This window comes from Rissa tridactyla, chromosome W (genome assembly GCF_028500815.1).
Source record: "Rissa tridactyla isolate bRisTri1 chromosome W, bRisTri1.patW.cur.20221130, whole genome shotgun sequence".
In the NCBI taxonomy this organism is placed as follows: domain Eukaryota; kingdom Metazoa; phylum Chordata; class Aves; order Charadriiformes; family Laridae; genus Rissa; species Rissa tridactyla.
Genome location: NC_071496.1, coordinates 15,748,717 through 15,762,293, shown reverse-complemented (window position 1 = coordinate 15,762,293; position 13,577 = coordinate 15,748,717).

Sequence of the window (13,577 nt, the reverse complement as noted above, 5' to 3'; positions counted from 1 at the left end):
CATATGAAGGAGTTAAAGCTGCTTCAGAGGTAATTGGTACTGAAGCCCAGCTCCTCCTGGCACCCCAATTACCAGTGCTGGGCTGGATGTTCAAGGGTAAAGTTCCTTCTGCTCATCATGCCACCGATGCTACCTGGAGTAAGTGGGTTGCCTTAATCACGCAACGAGCTTGAACAGGAAACCCCAATAGTCCAGGAATCATAGAAGCGATCACAAAGTGGCCCAAAGGCAAAGACTTCACAATGCCACCAGAGGAGGTTGTGACTCGTGCTGAGGAGGCCCCACCATATAATGAACTCTCAGATAATGAGAAACAATATGCCTTGTTCACTGATGGGTCTTGTTGCATTGTAGGAAAGCATCAAAGGTGGAAAGCTGCTGTATGGATTCCTACACAACAGGTTGCAGAACCTGCTGAAGGAGAAGGTGAATCAAGTCAATTTGCAGAGGTAAAAGCCATTCAGCTGGCCTTAGACATTGCTGAAGGAGAAAAGTGGCCAATACTCTATCTCTGTACTGACTCATGGATGGTGGTCAAGCTTTAACTTAATGAGGTGGGAATGAATTTCAAAACAGGAAAGTATATAGCACTATGAGTCCTAAAGCCACAGTCTATATCTTGAGATGGAAGTTATGAATGACAGAAATCCTGTATCAGCAGAACTCAGATCATGGCAGGCATGCAGGGAGTAATGAGATTATCAAAACTGGTATCAGTTAAACCCATGACCCCATGACCTACAACCCTGCAAATGATATGCTATTCAACAGATGACAGCACAGAGCTTTCAACACTGGGGACAGATGTTTGAAATGCTTAATGGGAGCAAGAAGCCCTGCTTCTGCACGTTTAACTTGCTTCTGGAGCATCTGCAAGTACTTGGCCAGGCGAGTACTATGGCAATTTAATTTTTTACTCCCAAAGAACCTGCTGCTGATCTAGGTGAAGAACTCTGTTTTTATATTTTGAAATAAGCATATCTCTGGCAAGTACATAAGATATGTTTGTTTTTTATACATATAAACACCACAATTGTAACCATTGCAGCTAAAAGGGAAGGAACATGGAATTTGTTACTGAGGATGCTAATTCACTAGGTACCCATAAATCCAGTCTTATAGAATATTAGAAGAAAAAAATGTGTTTAGTCAAGTGATCTATATTTTAATAAAAATACAGTAATTCATATATTCATATATCACAAACAAATAGTCTTAAAAGTATGCTCTTAGGCACTGGGGAATGGTACTCTTGTCATCATCCCATTTTACTGATGAGAAAACCAAGACTGCAGCTTCTTGCAGGAGAAATTTATAGTTTACATCTGATCTCTGGCACCGAGAGGAATCCTGTATGAGCCCTTTTACAGCTACAAGTTGAATTCAACTTTACTCCTACTTTGGGTATACATGATTCTTTCAGGATCTTGCACCACGAGCAAGACCATTTGAGCTATGGCTCAAATGATCAACTAGCATAAATAAGCATAGCTTCCTTTGTTTAACTAGAACAATGCAAATGCAGGCAATTATAGGATCCTCATTTATTTTATGGGAAGCTGAAAATATTAAGCACTTCAGACCTCCATTTCTTAATAAATGTTGTTAGGAAAACTTGGTTAAATGTATAACAACATAAAAAAGGGACATCAGACAGTAAACTTAGCTGTATTAGATCTTTACTGGCCTGTAAAGTCTGTCTTTACTGCTTACAGATTTCTTTTCTTTGTTACCTCCATTGATGATTTTTTTGTTGCTCAAATATATATAATTAGTCTAAATAAAGTCTCGTACTGAGCTCAAAAGTTCTGTTCTTTGCCTCATCAGTTCTGACCTCATGGACTTTTTTCTCTTAAATTGGAGAGACTTATGGCCCAAAATTGGAAACACAAAGACCAGACAAACATTGCACTTCACTCTAGATTAGATATTAAACTGTAAGTGTAGCCTCCCTGCAGATGCTTTAGTTTACTGTACACATGACTGTGGCAGAACAAAGAAACCAGGAAAAATATTTCCTTTGTCAGAAGATTTGTATCCTGTACTTATTAAAGACAAATTGTCTATCAAAGGACTCTTTGGTTACCTTTTGTGCATCATGAGAAGTCTGAAATTAAAAGGGCCCAGTGTGAAAGAAAAATGGACAGATCGATATTCTCCATACCTGAATATTCAACATCACCTATGGAAAGGCTGTCACAAGTAGTTCAAAAGAGAGAACACCATTAGGTTTTTTGGGGGTTTGTCTCTTTTGAGGACACAAGTGCTGGACAGAACTTTCTATAGCCTGTCTAATTGAAAATGTCACTGAAGCTGTAAACCGCCTTGGATATTCACACCAAAGTCCAGAAAACCCTCCTCTGAACATTTGAAAAGAGGTGCCTGGAGTTTGTGGGATTTATTTAGAGATGATAATCTCTGCCCAATTGTCCTGGTTTGAGATAGAACAAAACCAATTTTCTGTTCAGTAATTTTACTTTTCAGTTAAGTCTCTTCTAACTGACTGTACTTTCTGAAATTGACAGTATGTTTTTCAGACAGTGTCTGCTTCTAGCAGTGAAGTCTGATGTTTATAGTTAATACTAAGGAATGGTAGGCAGAGAGGCTCTTGCTTATAGTTATTGCTATAACAACCAAGGTCAGCTAACTTTGTTATATGCCCCGTTGGAGGGTCAGAAGCGGAAGAGTGTAAAGGGGTCGCACCTGCAGGGGAGCAGACAGGACAGGTGACCAAAACTGACCAACAGGGTATTCCATCGCATCTGCATCATGCTCAGTATAAAAGCCGAGGGATCAAAGGGTCAAGTTTCTTTTACTTCAGTGGCCAGCGTTCGAGGACGACTCTCTCTGTTCGTCTGCCTTTGATCTCAATCCATGTGTTCATGAATCCAGTTCTTGAATCAGTTCCTATCTGCTGCTGAGTCCAGTCCCAGTGCCTGCCGGTGACGTGATTGTCATCCTGGGAGCTCAATACTGTGTTTGTATATATTTGTATATATTTCATTATTTTCTTATTAATATTATTATTATCTTTCCTTTTTATTGTTAATATTTTATTAAAGCTGTTTTAGGTTTTTTTTCAACCCATAAGTCTCTCTTCCTTATTATCTCTCCCTTCTGGGAAGGAAGAGGGGTAAATAGAGAACTCTGTCATTTGTTTAGTGGCCAGCCCAGCCTAAACCTTGACACCAATCAAAATTATTTTTTTTAAGCTTTCAAAGGCTTTTTCTAGCTTCCCATATTTTTCCAGTCTTGTGATTCCAAACTATAGTGATAATTTTCTTCCCACCTGTCGTGATGTCAGCTGGGATGGAGTTAACTTTCTTGCTAGCAGCTGGCATGGGGCTATGTTTTTGATTTGGGATGAGAAATGGTGTTGATAGCACACTGATATTTTTGGTTGTTGCTAAGCAGTCAAGGCCTTTTCTGCTCCTCATACCGCCCTGCCAGTGAGTAGGTTGGGGGTGAACAAGGAGTTGTGAGGAGGCACAGCTGGGACAGCTGACCCCAACTGACCAAAGGAATATTCCATGCCATATGACGTCATGCTCAGCAATAAAAAGCTGGGGGAAGAAGAAGGAAGGGGCGGACATTCGGAGTTATGGCATTTGTCTTCCCAAGTAACCATTACATGTGATGGAACCCTGCTTTCCCGGAGATGGCTGAATACCTGCCTGCCGATGGGAAGCAGGGAATGAATTTCTTGTTTTGCTTTGCTTGCGTGCATGGCTTTTGCTCCACCTATTAAACCGTCTTTATCTCAACCCACAAGTTTTTCTTCCCTTTTACTCTTCTGATTCTCTCCCCCATCGAAACTGGGGGGAGTGAACAAGCAGCTGCGTGGTTCTAGCTGCTGGCTGGGGTTAAACCACAACACCACCCCTTAAAAACTGATGTGTCAGGATGCTTCAGTCTCTTTATTCCACACTACAGAGAAATAAATACAATTGTTCCTGCATGAAACATTCATTTTCCCAGTAAGCCACTCCTCCTCCCTGTCCAACACTGCAATATTTAAATCTGGTAAACATGATGAAGAATCTTAGATTTTGTGGTATCTCAAGGCATTAGGGAATTAGCAAGTGCTCTTCTTGTATTTTATAGCAGTGCTAATAAAACACTTAATTGCCAGAAGAGATTTTTCTTCTTTGTAATCAGAGGCAATTGAACATTATTTAGTGTATGGTCAGCATGAACCCAAATAATATGAACTATAATCATAAAAGAGCTTTTAGGTGAGTGGGAAATAACAGCCATTTTTTCCCCAATTAAAAAACCAACAACCAAACCCAGGAACACAGCAAACACAATACCATTTTAGTGCATTTCTGGGAATACTTAGAGCTATGCAGCACAAGCCAATAATAAAGCTCCGTAACAAATTTATCTCTTTAAAAAATTCTCTGGGTGTTCAAATCCAAACAGAGACTGCTAAATGACAAAACCATAACAGAATTACTGCTGTATGTTAGGCTAGTGACTATAACAAATAATCATGTCATTGTCTATCATCAGTTCCACAGCATTCCCATTATAAATGATTGAACCCCAAAAGAGAAAAACAAAAATAAAAATCTCCCCAAACCTGTTCCTTCTATAGAGAGTTTACTTACTTCCTAAATGGAGTGACAAAAAGACATTTTAAAGAGGAAAACATTCCCTATTGCAAAAGAACGGTGTTTAGGATTAATTTATCCAGGTTTTCAATATGGGACTGTCATACTGGATATGAATGGCAAATAAAACACTGAAGTGCACATTAAAACTGTTAGCAAGTGAATTTTCAGAGTTCCATGAGCTTTTCTCCCATATAGCTTCCTCAGCAGCAATACACTTTCTACAAATATCTTTTTTTTCCTAAACGTCCTTAGAAGCTGATGATTCTAAGATTGCAGGTTATGCAGCCTAGGGAACTACGGTGGAATGCATTCCTTGCATATCAGCTGCACTACACCCTGGAAGTTTCTTCAACACTGTGCCTCTTTTTAAAATGTGAATATGACTGTATTTTCTAAGTCGCCTACAGCAATTATCCCACATACCCTCCCTTCGGGTATTTATATACATTGATAAGATCCCCCCTGAGCCTTCTCTTCTCAGCTCTCTCAGCTTTTCCTCATAGGAGAGATGTTCCAGCCCTTTGCTGGACTCCCTCCAGTATGCCCATGTCTCTCCTGTACCAGGAAGCCCAGAACTGGACACAAGACTCCAGGTGTGGCCTCACCAGTGCTGAGTAGAGGGGAAGATTCATCTGCCTTGATCTGCCAGTAACATCCCTTTCAGAGATATATATATATACACACTTTCAGATAACAGAGTTGAAACTTTTCCATAAAATCTAAAAGTAAAAATTTTAAACCAAATACATAGTTCTAAACTGGGGTGGTTGGGGGAGGGGAAGGAAGTTCTTTATTTTTGTGAAGGTCTGTATCTGTAGAAATTTTGGGGGATTTTTTAATAAAAATTGAAAAATACAAATTTATCTAAACTACTTCGTTTATCAAAAGTATTAAAATTATTGAAAGTATTAAAAACTAGTATAAATGGATTTACAAAGGAAATAAAATGAAAACACAGTCATAGAACTAGTCTCTGACCAGCCTTTGCTGTCCAAAGGAATGTGCTATTAGAGGACTATTATACTGGTGAACTAGCCAGCAGGTTAAGTTCTTTCTCTCACTGCACAATGCTATTATACTTTGTGCCATTAACACAAACTGTACTTTTTGTGTCATAGTGTTTAAAGAAAGTGATATCCTGCCATTCAGAAAGGTATGTGTGTGGAAATAAAATGAATGTGAAGCAAATATCAAAGAACAGTATTTTAGCATAATTTAAAATTAAGTGATGGATGTTAATCTCTTGGAGTCTAAGAGTAGGAGGGTATAAATAGCTGCCTTCCCTTCTAGAGGTACTGTTCTTACAAGATAATTTTATTCTAAAAAGACTACGTGATCTTTAGTTTCTACGTGATCTTATTTTTCTCTTGAATTGAACAGTTCAACTGAACAGAATTTTACCCATTGTGCAAGTTCCTGATTTGAAGCCATGACTGGATTTCTCATTAAGACTCCGTCACTGTAGTGGAGACACCTTGAAGGGGACTTGGGGTGAAAGATATCTAAATGTTTGCTGGCTCTAAGGGCTTCTGGGAAACCTGACGAGGCTTTAGCAGAAATGAGGAAAGCACAACAGAGAGTAAAATCAGGAAGTAGTTATAAATTAAGCCCTTGCAAACTGTATCTGAAGAGAACTGGCTCTTTTACCAGTGCTGCGGTTTTCCCCGATTGACCTTTCTGCAGTCTGCTCGGGATGCCAGGAGGTTAACGTCTCCTACCAGAGCCCTGTGCAGGGAAACTAGGCTTTCCAAGAAACTATGAGAAATCCCTGTTTTATCAAACCCCAACTAAAATCAGTTATGAGCATATCATCACTAATGCCTATATGCTGAACTCTTAGAAGAAGAAATAGATAGGATTAACACCCTAGTCATAATAATGTCATCACTACTTTGGGTAGGAATTTTGGCTGTACCAACCACTGGGCTGTGCCAACAACAGCCCAGCTGAAGTGCCTCTACACCAATGCATGCAGCATGGGCAACAAACAGGAGGAATTGGAAGCCGTTGTGCTGTTAGAAAGCTACGACCTAGTTGCCATTACTGAAACTTGGTGGGATGAATCCCATGATTAGAGTGCAGCTATCAATGGCTACAGGCTGTTCAGAAGGGACAGACAAGGAAGGAGGGGCAGAGGCGTTGCCCTCTACATCAAGAAATGGATGGAGTATGAAGAGATGTCCCTAAAGAACAGCCAAGAGGAAGTTGAAAGCTTATGGGTAGGAATTGGAGATCGAGGCAACAAGGGGAACCTTGTGGTTGGTGTCTACTACAGGCCGCCTGATCAAGGGGAACCTACTGATGAAGCCTTCTTACTCCAGCTACAGGAGGCATTGTGCTTGCAGGCTCTTGTCCTGCTGGGGGATTTCAACCACCCCAACATCTACTAGAAAAGTAGCATGGTGAACTGTAGGCAATCCAGGAGACTCCTGGAGTGCATTGAGGATAACTTCTTAAGCCAGGTAATAGACAGCCCTACCCGAGGGGATGCGATACTGGACCTGATGGTCACCAACACAAGTGAGCTCATTGGGGATGTCAAGACTGGAGGCAGCCTGGGCTGCAGTGATCATGCACTGGTGGAGTTAGCAGTCCTAAGGGATATGTGTCAGACAAGGAGCATAGTTCCTTGGAGCAAGGAGCAAGGTTCATACAACACATACCTTCAAAATCTTCACATCCATGACCCTGAGCTAATAGCAAAAAATCAATAGCAGCTCGATTTTGCAACATAGCATGCCGAATGCTATCCTAGCGAAGGAAGAATACTTAGCCCTATTCTTTGTCCGAGATTCGAAAATGTTATATGGTCGTCACAGGATGGAGTGAAGGTATGAACTGTTCTCTTGGCTGTGTGTTTACTGCGTGCTCTGCTCACTGTGTCTTTGGCCGTATGCAGGCCTCTGCTTGTAGATCTGCCCCATCTCCCCCTTTTTTGTTTAACACCAGACCATTTATTAACAAGGTCGCCATGACTTGTGCTTCTACTCCTTGTGACGCTCTTAGCAGGTTATATACTAAACACAATTAAAAACAGAATCAAAAAGAACCCTGCTAAGGCAATAAATACACAGATTCCTAAATTTAGCCCAGAAAGCCAATTTTTTTGGATTTACCCATGAGAAATCCTTTTGTAATGTTTCAAATGCATTGCGGTTCATTAAGTCTTGAATCTTTAGTATTTGAGCTTTTAGCTGATCATGTAAAGGACAAATATTTTGTTGCAACGACATGTCAAAAGCACCTTGGAGATGGTGTTTAACCATCTCCCAGCCATGTAGCAACGTATTCCAGGGGAGAGATGTAACACAAAGTCTTCGAGAGTTGTACTCCCAATCACAATACAGAGAAAGACGTGTTTTTAATGCATTTTGCCGATTCCCTATCCATGTTACTGCTGTTTTATACCTTACTCGTGTTAAATTTACACAATAAGATTGATTACATTCTTGGATACTTGCATTTTGAGCCGAAGCAAACATACGGATGAGAAGTACAAATCATTACAGAATTCTCTTGCTCACAACTTCTATTTGTTGCAGTATTATCTGTGGTTAGCATGCACCCCGATTTAAGGTGCTTCTAATACACCTTTGGTTGTTCAGGCCATTCAACAGTTCTTCCAAAATGTCGCTCTGCTGCTGTGGATGACAAAGAAGACATGTTTAGAAAATTTAAAACATGAGTTGCTTTATACAATCACTCTTGAGGTGTCATAGCAATCATCATAGTTACTGGTTTTGAAAAGGTATGTGACAAAAATACCCACTCTAATGCAGTCAGGCTCTTTGCGAGTGCATCATCCCACTGTCCTATCAGGGCATAAAGTTGAAATTCTTGTAGGAAGGTGTTTAATGCGTCTTGCAGCAGTAGTCGACTATATCTTATGTTGCAACATGCTGTAATGCCTTCTGAGCTGTTTGGGTTAATGAACATAGAACTTATGGGGGGAGGCAGGGGCAGACACAGTGCTTCAGGGCATCCCCTGTATCTTCAAAGTGTGCTCATGTCTCTCTCCCCCTCACTCATGTCTCTCTCCCCCTCTCTGACCCAAGACAGCCCCCCTTATATCCTGCACTGGATTGAGTGGAGAAGTACAGGCTAGAGTCGCTGCATGCATGGCCAGTGCACGCAGCGAGTCCCACCAGACTCTCCTGCACTGGATTGAGTAGAGAAGTACAGGCTACGAGTCACTGCACACGTGGCCAGTGTATGCAGCGAGTCTCACCAAACTCATGATCCAGCTTTGCTAACAGCGGCTGTCTGATACGTGACTACATTGTTGTAATCCCTTCTTGTTATCTTCTTCTGTGAAGGTCAGGTTCTCATGGATACACACATAGTTTTTAGAGCAACATATTCTACAACTCGTACAAGGGTACGATGCAAAGCGGCATCTACAACTGATCGTATAATGCTTATTAAACACGGCAAACAGCATACTCAACATAACAGACAAATTCCTTCCACACAGGCGATGAGTACAATTTGCTTCAACCAACCCCACCCCCAAGTCCATCCAGCAAAGAGATTTCACCCAGTGGTCTCCACAAGTTGCTGGTTCGGTCGGTGCAGTTCCTGCAACTGGGCGTGGATGGATTTGGAGTGGTCACTTAGATTCATATAACACAGTCCTTTAAAATCTTGACAACCATGTCTGTGAGCTGAAAGCAAAAAATCAGTAGCAGCTCTGTTTTGCAGCATCGCATATCGAATACTATCTACATCTAGCAATAACTCAGAAATAGCGGTACTAGTAGCATTGTTAAACTTATCCTTGGCAGCAAGAGAGTCCTTGTTATCACGAATCCTTGGCAGCAAAAGAGTCCTTGTTAGCAAGAGCGCATGCGGACTCCCTGGTCTTGCTGGTGCTGTGCTTTGATCTTCTTCCACAACAGGCCAAGATTCTCAAGCAGCTAGATAAGGTGTCTGTGAGTCCATTAGAGGCTTATGTCATCCAAATGTTTTTCTTGCCAGCACCCGAGACTGAATAACAATTGGTGTGATATATGTGTTTTCCAGCACCCAGGTGCGAGTGCCTTGAGTGTATTTACAGTCCTCCTCGCCGATCTTCCATTGCTTTCCCATATTCCACCCCTTTGCTCAAGAGACCGCTTCTGCTGGGGTTCATTTTAGTCTCGCAGGGTATAACACAGAGCAATCTACTAAGGCATGCAATAACATAGACACATATAGGAAAAAACCAAAACCATATCTCTATGGTACTGCTTTGAATCAGGTGTCCTGTTTCTCTTTTTCTGATGCTTTCTCATAGCGCGTATGGCATACTTTTGTGCTAACATGGCACATTTCCCATCTAATTGTTCCTGTTTGGTTTCTTTTTTCTTTTTTCTTTTTTTTCTTTTTTCTTTTTTTTTCTTTTTTTTTCTTTTTTTTTAATCTTTTTTTCCTCTTTTTTTCTTTTTTATTTTTTCTTTTTTTTCTTTTTTTCTTTTTTCTTTTTTTTTTCTTCCATCACTTACGACTGACATAAAAGTCTGCCTTTGCAACAAGAGCTCAGTTTCTCATTTTTCCTTAAGTTTCTCATTTTCCTACAGAGCATCCTATAGATTTTGGCTCAACTCCTTTTCTCAATCAACCATGATCTTATAGACAAACAACAAACAACCAGCGATACGCCCTGCACGGGCGAGCCGTTCCCGAGAGCGTAAGCGTGTCGGCTGGTGAAAACTCCCCCAATATTTCAGGACTTCCATCGGTTCTACGGCCCATCCTGGTGTATCTACCTGGGGCGCGCTCGCCTTACGTCTAAACACTGTGTATATACAAACTTCTTCACTTGACGGAGTGTCAGCCCTAGTTGCATACGAGAACAGTACCACACCGGGCAGAACACCTGCTCAAGTGGAGTCACCTAACGACACTGCACACAACAAAAAACAAACAGTAGCACACATGCTGATCAGCAGGTATAAGCTGGCGCCCGCACACACTTACACAGCAGACATACAAAACCAGCACTTCTATCTCAGGGAGACGACTGGGGAGGGCAGGGGGCGAGGCGGGCAATGTCAGGAGCAAACAGCTCCGGCTCTGTCCTTCTCTGCTGACATTCTGCCTCCTCCATCGGCCTCAGGTGGAGCAGAGGGGATCAGCAGGGGATCGTCCCAGACCTTCGGACCTGGCCTGTTCGATCCCCCTCCCGTGGGTTGTAATGCTGCAAAAGCCCCGGCCGCCGTGGCTCGCTCCGTGTTCATGTCTTGTAAGGTCGATAACACCAACCACCATGTCGTCGCTAACGGTGATGCCTCTTTGTCTCCTTTACTTATCACTTCCCACAGTTTTTTCCCAACAGCCTCCCATATTTCTGGTTTAAAAGCTGTCTGGGGCTCTGGTGCAAATCCATTCTCTCTGCACCAGGTTAACAGCCTTCGGAGCATACGCTCATCGTATTTCACCCCTCTCTTAGAGAGGATATGCAGGAGAAGTCTTAATATAGCCCCTTCTTCTTTTGTTACTTGTTGCCCCATCTCCTGCCCTGGCTGCTCACCTCTCTCTGGGTGTCCGTGGCCACGTCGTCTGTTTCTTCTATTCCGGATTGCCGCCCAATCTGCCCAGTCTCAGTCCAGCTGAGCCGTCCTCCAGCCGGTTAATCTCCTTCTGGGTCTTCCGCCCCTCGTGTTCCGTTGCTCAAGCCAAGCGCCGATCGGTATCACGTCGGGGTCACCATCTGAGGAGAAATAACTGGACTCCAGACAATCCAATATGAATCAACAGAAGCTGTTTATTAAGCACAGATCATCATCTTTTATACCCTGTGTTGTAGCCGTACACGCGACTCGCTTATTTCTGATTAGCTAGTTCCACTGTCCACGCGCTGTCCATGCAGTTCATTCACACATCAGATTGGTTACAAGAATTCACATAGTAAATTGCTTAGTCATTAGCACAACATGTTTTCTACCTTCTCAGTTCCCGTTTTTCCCATGTACTAATTCCATCTTCTACCACCTGTTTTGCCCTTAATCTAATCTCTCATAGTAGGGAGGCTGGCTCACATGGCCATTTTCTCTCAGATACATTCCTACACCCCATCCCTCTAACCCTGATGTGTTATCCCACAGCTTGACACAGACAAGTCTGATATTATTATCGCCCTCCCCCTTCACATCTAGTTTAAAGTCCTGTCCATCAGCCCTGCAATCTCTTGGGCAAAGACCCTCTTCCCCCTTTGAGAAAGGTGTCTCCCATTTGATGCCAATAAGCCCGGTGCCGTGTAGGCCATCCCATTGTCAAAAAACCTGAAACTGTGGTGGCAACACCAGCCATGGAGCCATGTATTAATGGACTGGATGCATCTGTTCCTTCCAATGTCACTGCCTGCAACTGGAAGGAGTGAGGAAAAAATAACCTGTGCCCCAGATTCCCTCACCAACCTTCCCAAGGCCCTGAAGTCCCCTTTGCTCTTGGCCTATGGGTCACAGCTTCCTCTCCACCTACATGGAAAATCAGTAATGGGTAATAGTCTGAGGACTGTATCAAACTAGGGAGTTTCCTGGTGTTGTCCTTAACCCAGGCTCCAGGAAGACAGGAGGGAGTCACCAATGTCTACAACCCTTCTTTTCTTCCTTGTGTATATGGTCATGATATGGGAGGTACGCCTTTCTGACTGTGGATATGTCTCTGGTGTAGATTGCCCATCATCCACATCCTCATTTGACTGGCCTTCCTTAACCAGAACCTCATATCTGTTGTTCAGAGGTACTGGGGGGGAGGTGAGGTGGGCAAGGAAGGAGTTCGCTCACTGACCCAACCATGAACTTGCCTCCATTCACTCCCTTCATTTAGGCTTCTGCCTGACAGGGGCAGGATACAGGGGCCCCTTGATCCTGGTTACTTTCTACTAGGTGCTCCTGTTTCTGTTTCAAGGAGGGCAGAGCCTGGCTCTACCAGTCTGTTTCTTCTTCAGCCTCCCTAATGCTCCTTAACCTTTTGACTTCCTCTTGCAGCTCTGCCACCAGGCTGAGCAGATCGTTCACCTGTTCACAAACTCCTTCCAAAAGGGTGATGACCGCCCTTCTTGTGGTGCTCCCAGGTGATGCCCTGGGTGATGCCCACTTGCTGCTTATTTACTCAGTGCGCAGCAACCTGGTCGGTGTTCTCCCAAAAGGCTTCTTTTATGAGGGGGGAAGTGGTCCCAGCATGCCTAGTTTAGATCTGCCACCAGGGGTGCTGGTTCTGCCCATGCCTCCTCGCTTCCAGCCCAGAAGGCCAACCATATCCTGGGCTGCATCAAAAGAAGTGTATCCAGCAAGTCAAGGGAGGTGATTCTGCCCCTCTGCTCTGCTCTGGTGAGACCCCACCTGGAGTACTGCATCCAACTCTGGAGTCCTCAGCACAGGAAAGACATGGACCTGTTGGAGCAAGTCCAGAGGAGGGACACAAAAACGAGAGGGATGGAACACCTCTCCTATGAGGAAAGGCTGAGAGAGTTTGGGCTGTTCAGCCTGGAGAAGAGAAGTCTTCGGGGAGACCTTAATGTGGTCTTTCAGTACTTAAAGGGGACTTCTAAGAAAGATCAGGACAAACTTTTTGCCAGGGCTTGTTGCGATAGGACAAGGGGTAATGGTTTTAAACTAAAAGAGGGTAGATTTAGACTAGATATAAGGAAGAAATTTTTTACAATGAGGGTAGTGAGACATTAGAACAGGTTGCCCAGAGAGGTGGTAGATGCCCCATCCCTGGAAATATTCAAGATCAAGTTGGACAGGGCTCTGAGCAACCTGATCTAGTTGAAGATGTCCCTGCTCATTGCAGAGGGGGTTGGACTAGATGACCTTTAAAGATCCCTTCCAACCCAAACTATTCTATGATTCTGACCATTCAGAACAAATTCACATGCTCTCATACTTTGCTTTATTCAGGTAGTTTGGGGCAACACTAAAAATTTTAAAAGTCGGTACGTTTGATAAAACTGATGAAGGGACTGTAGTTAAG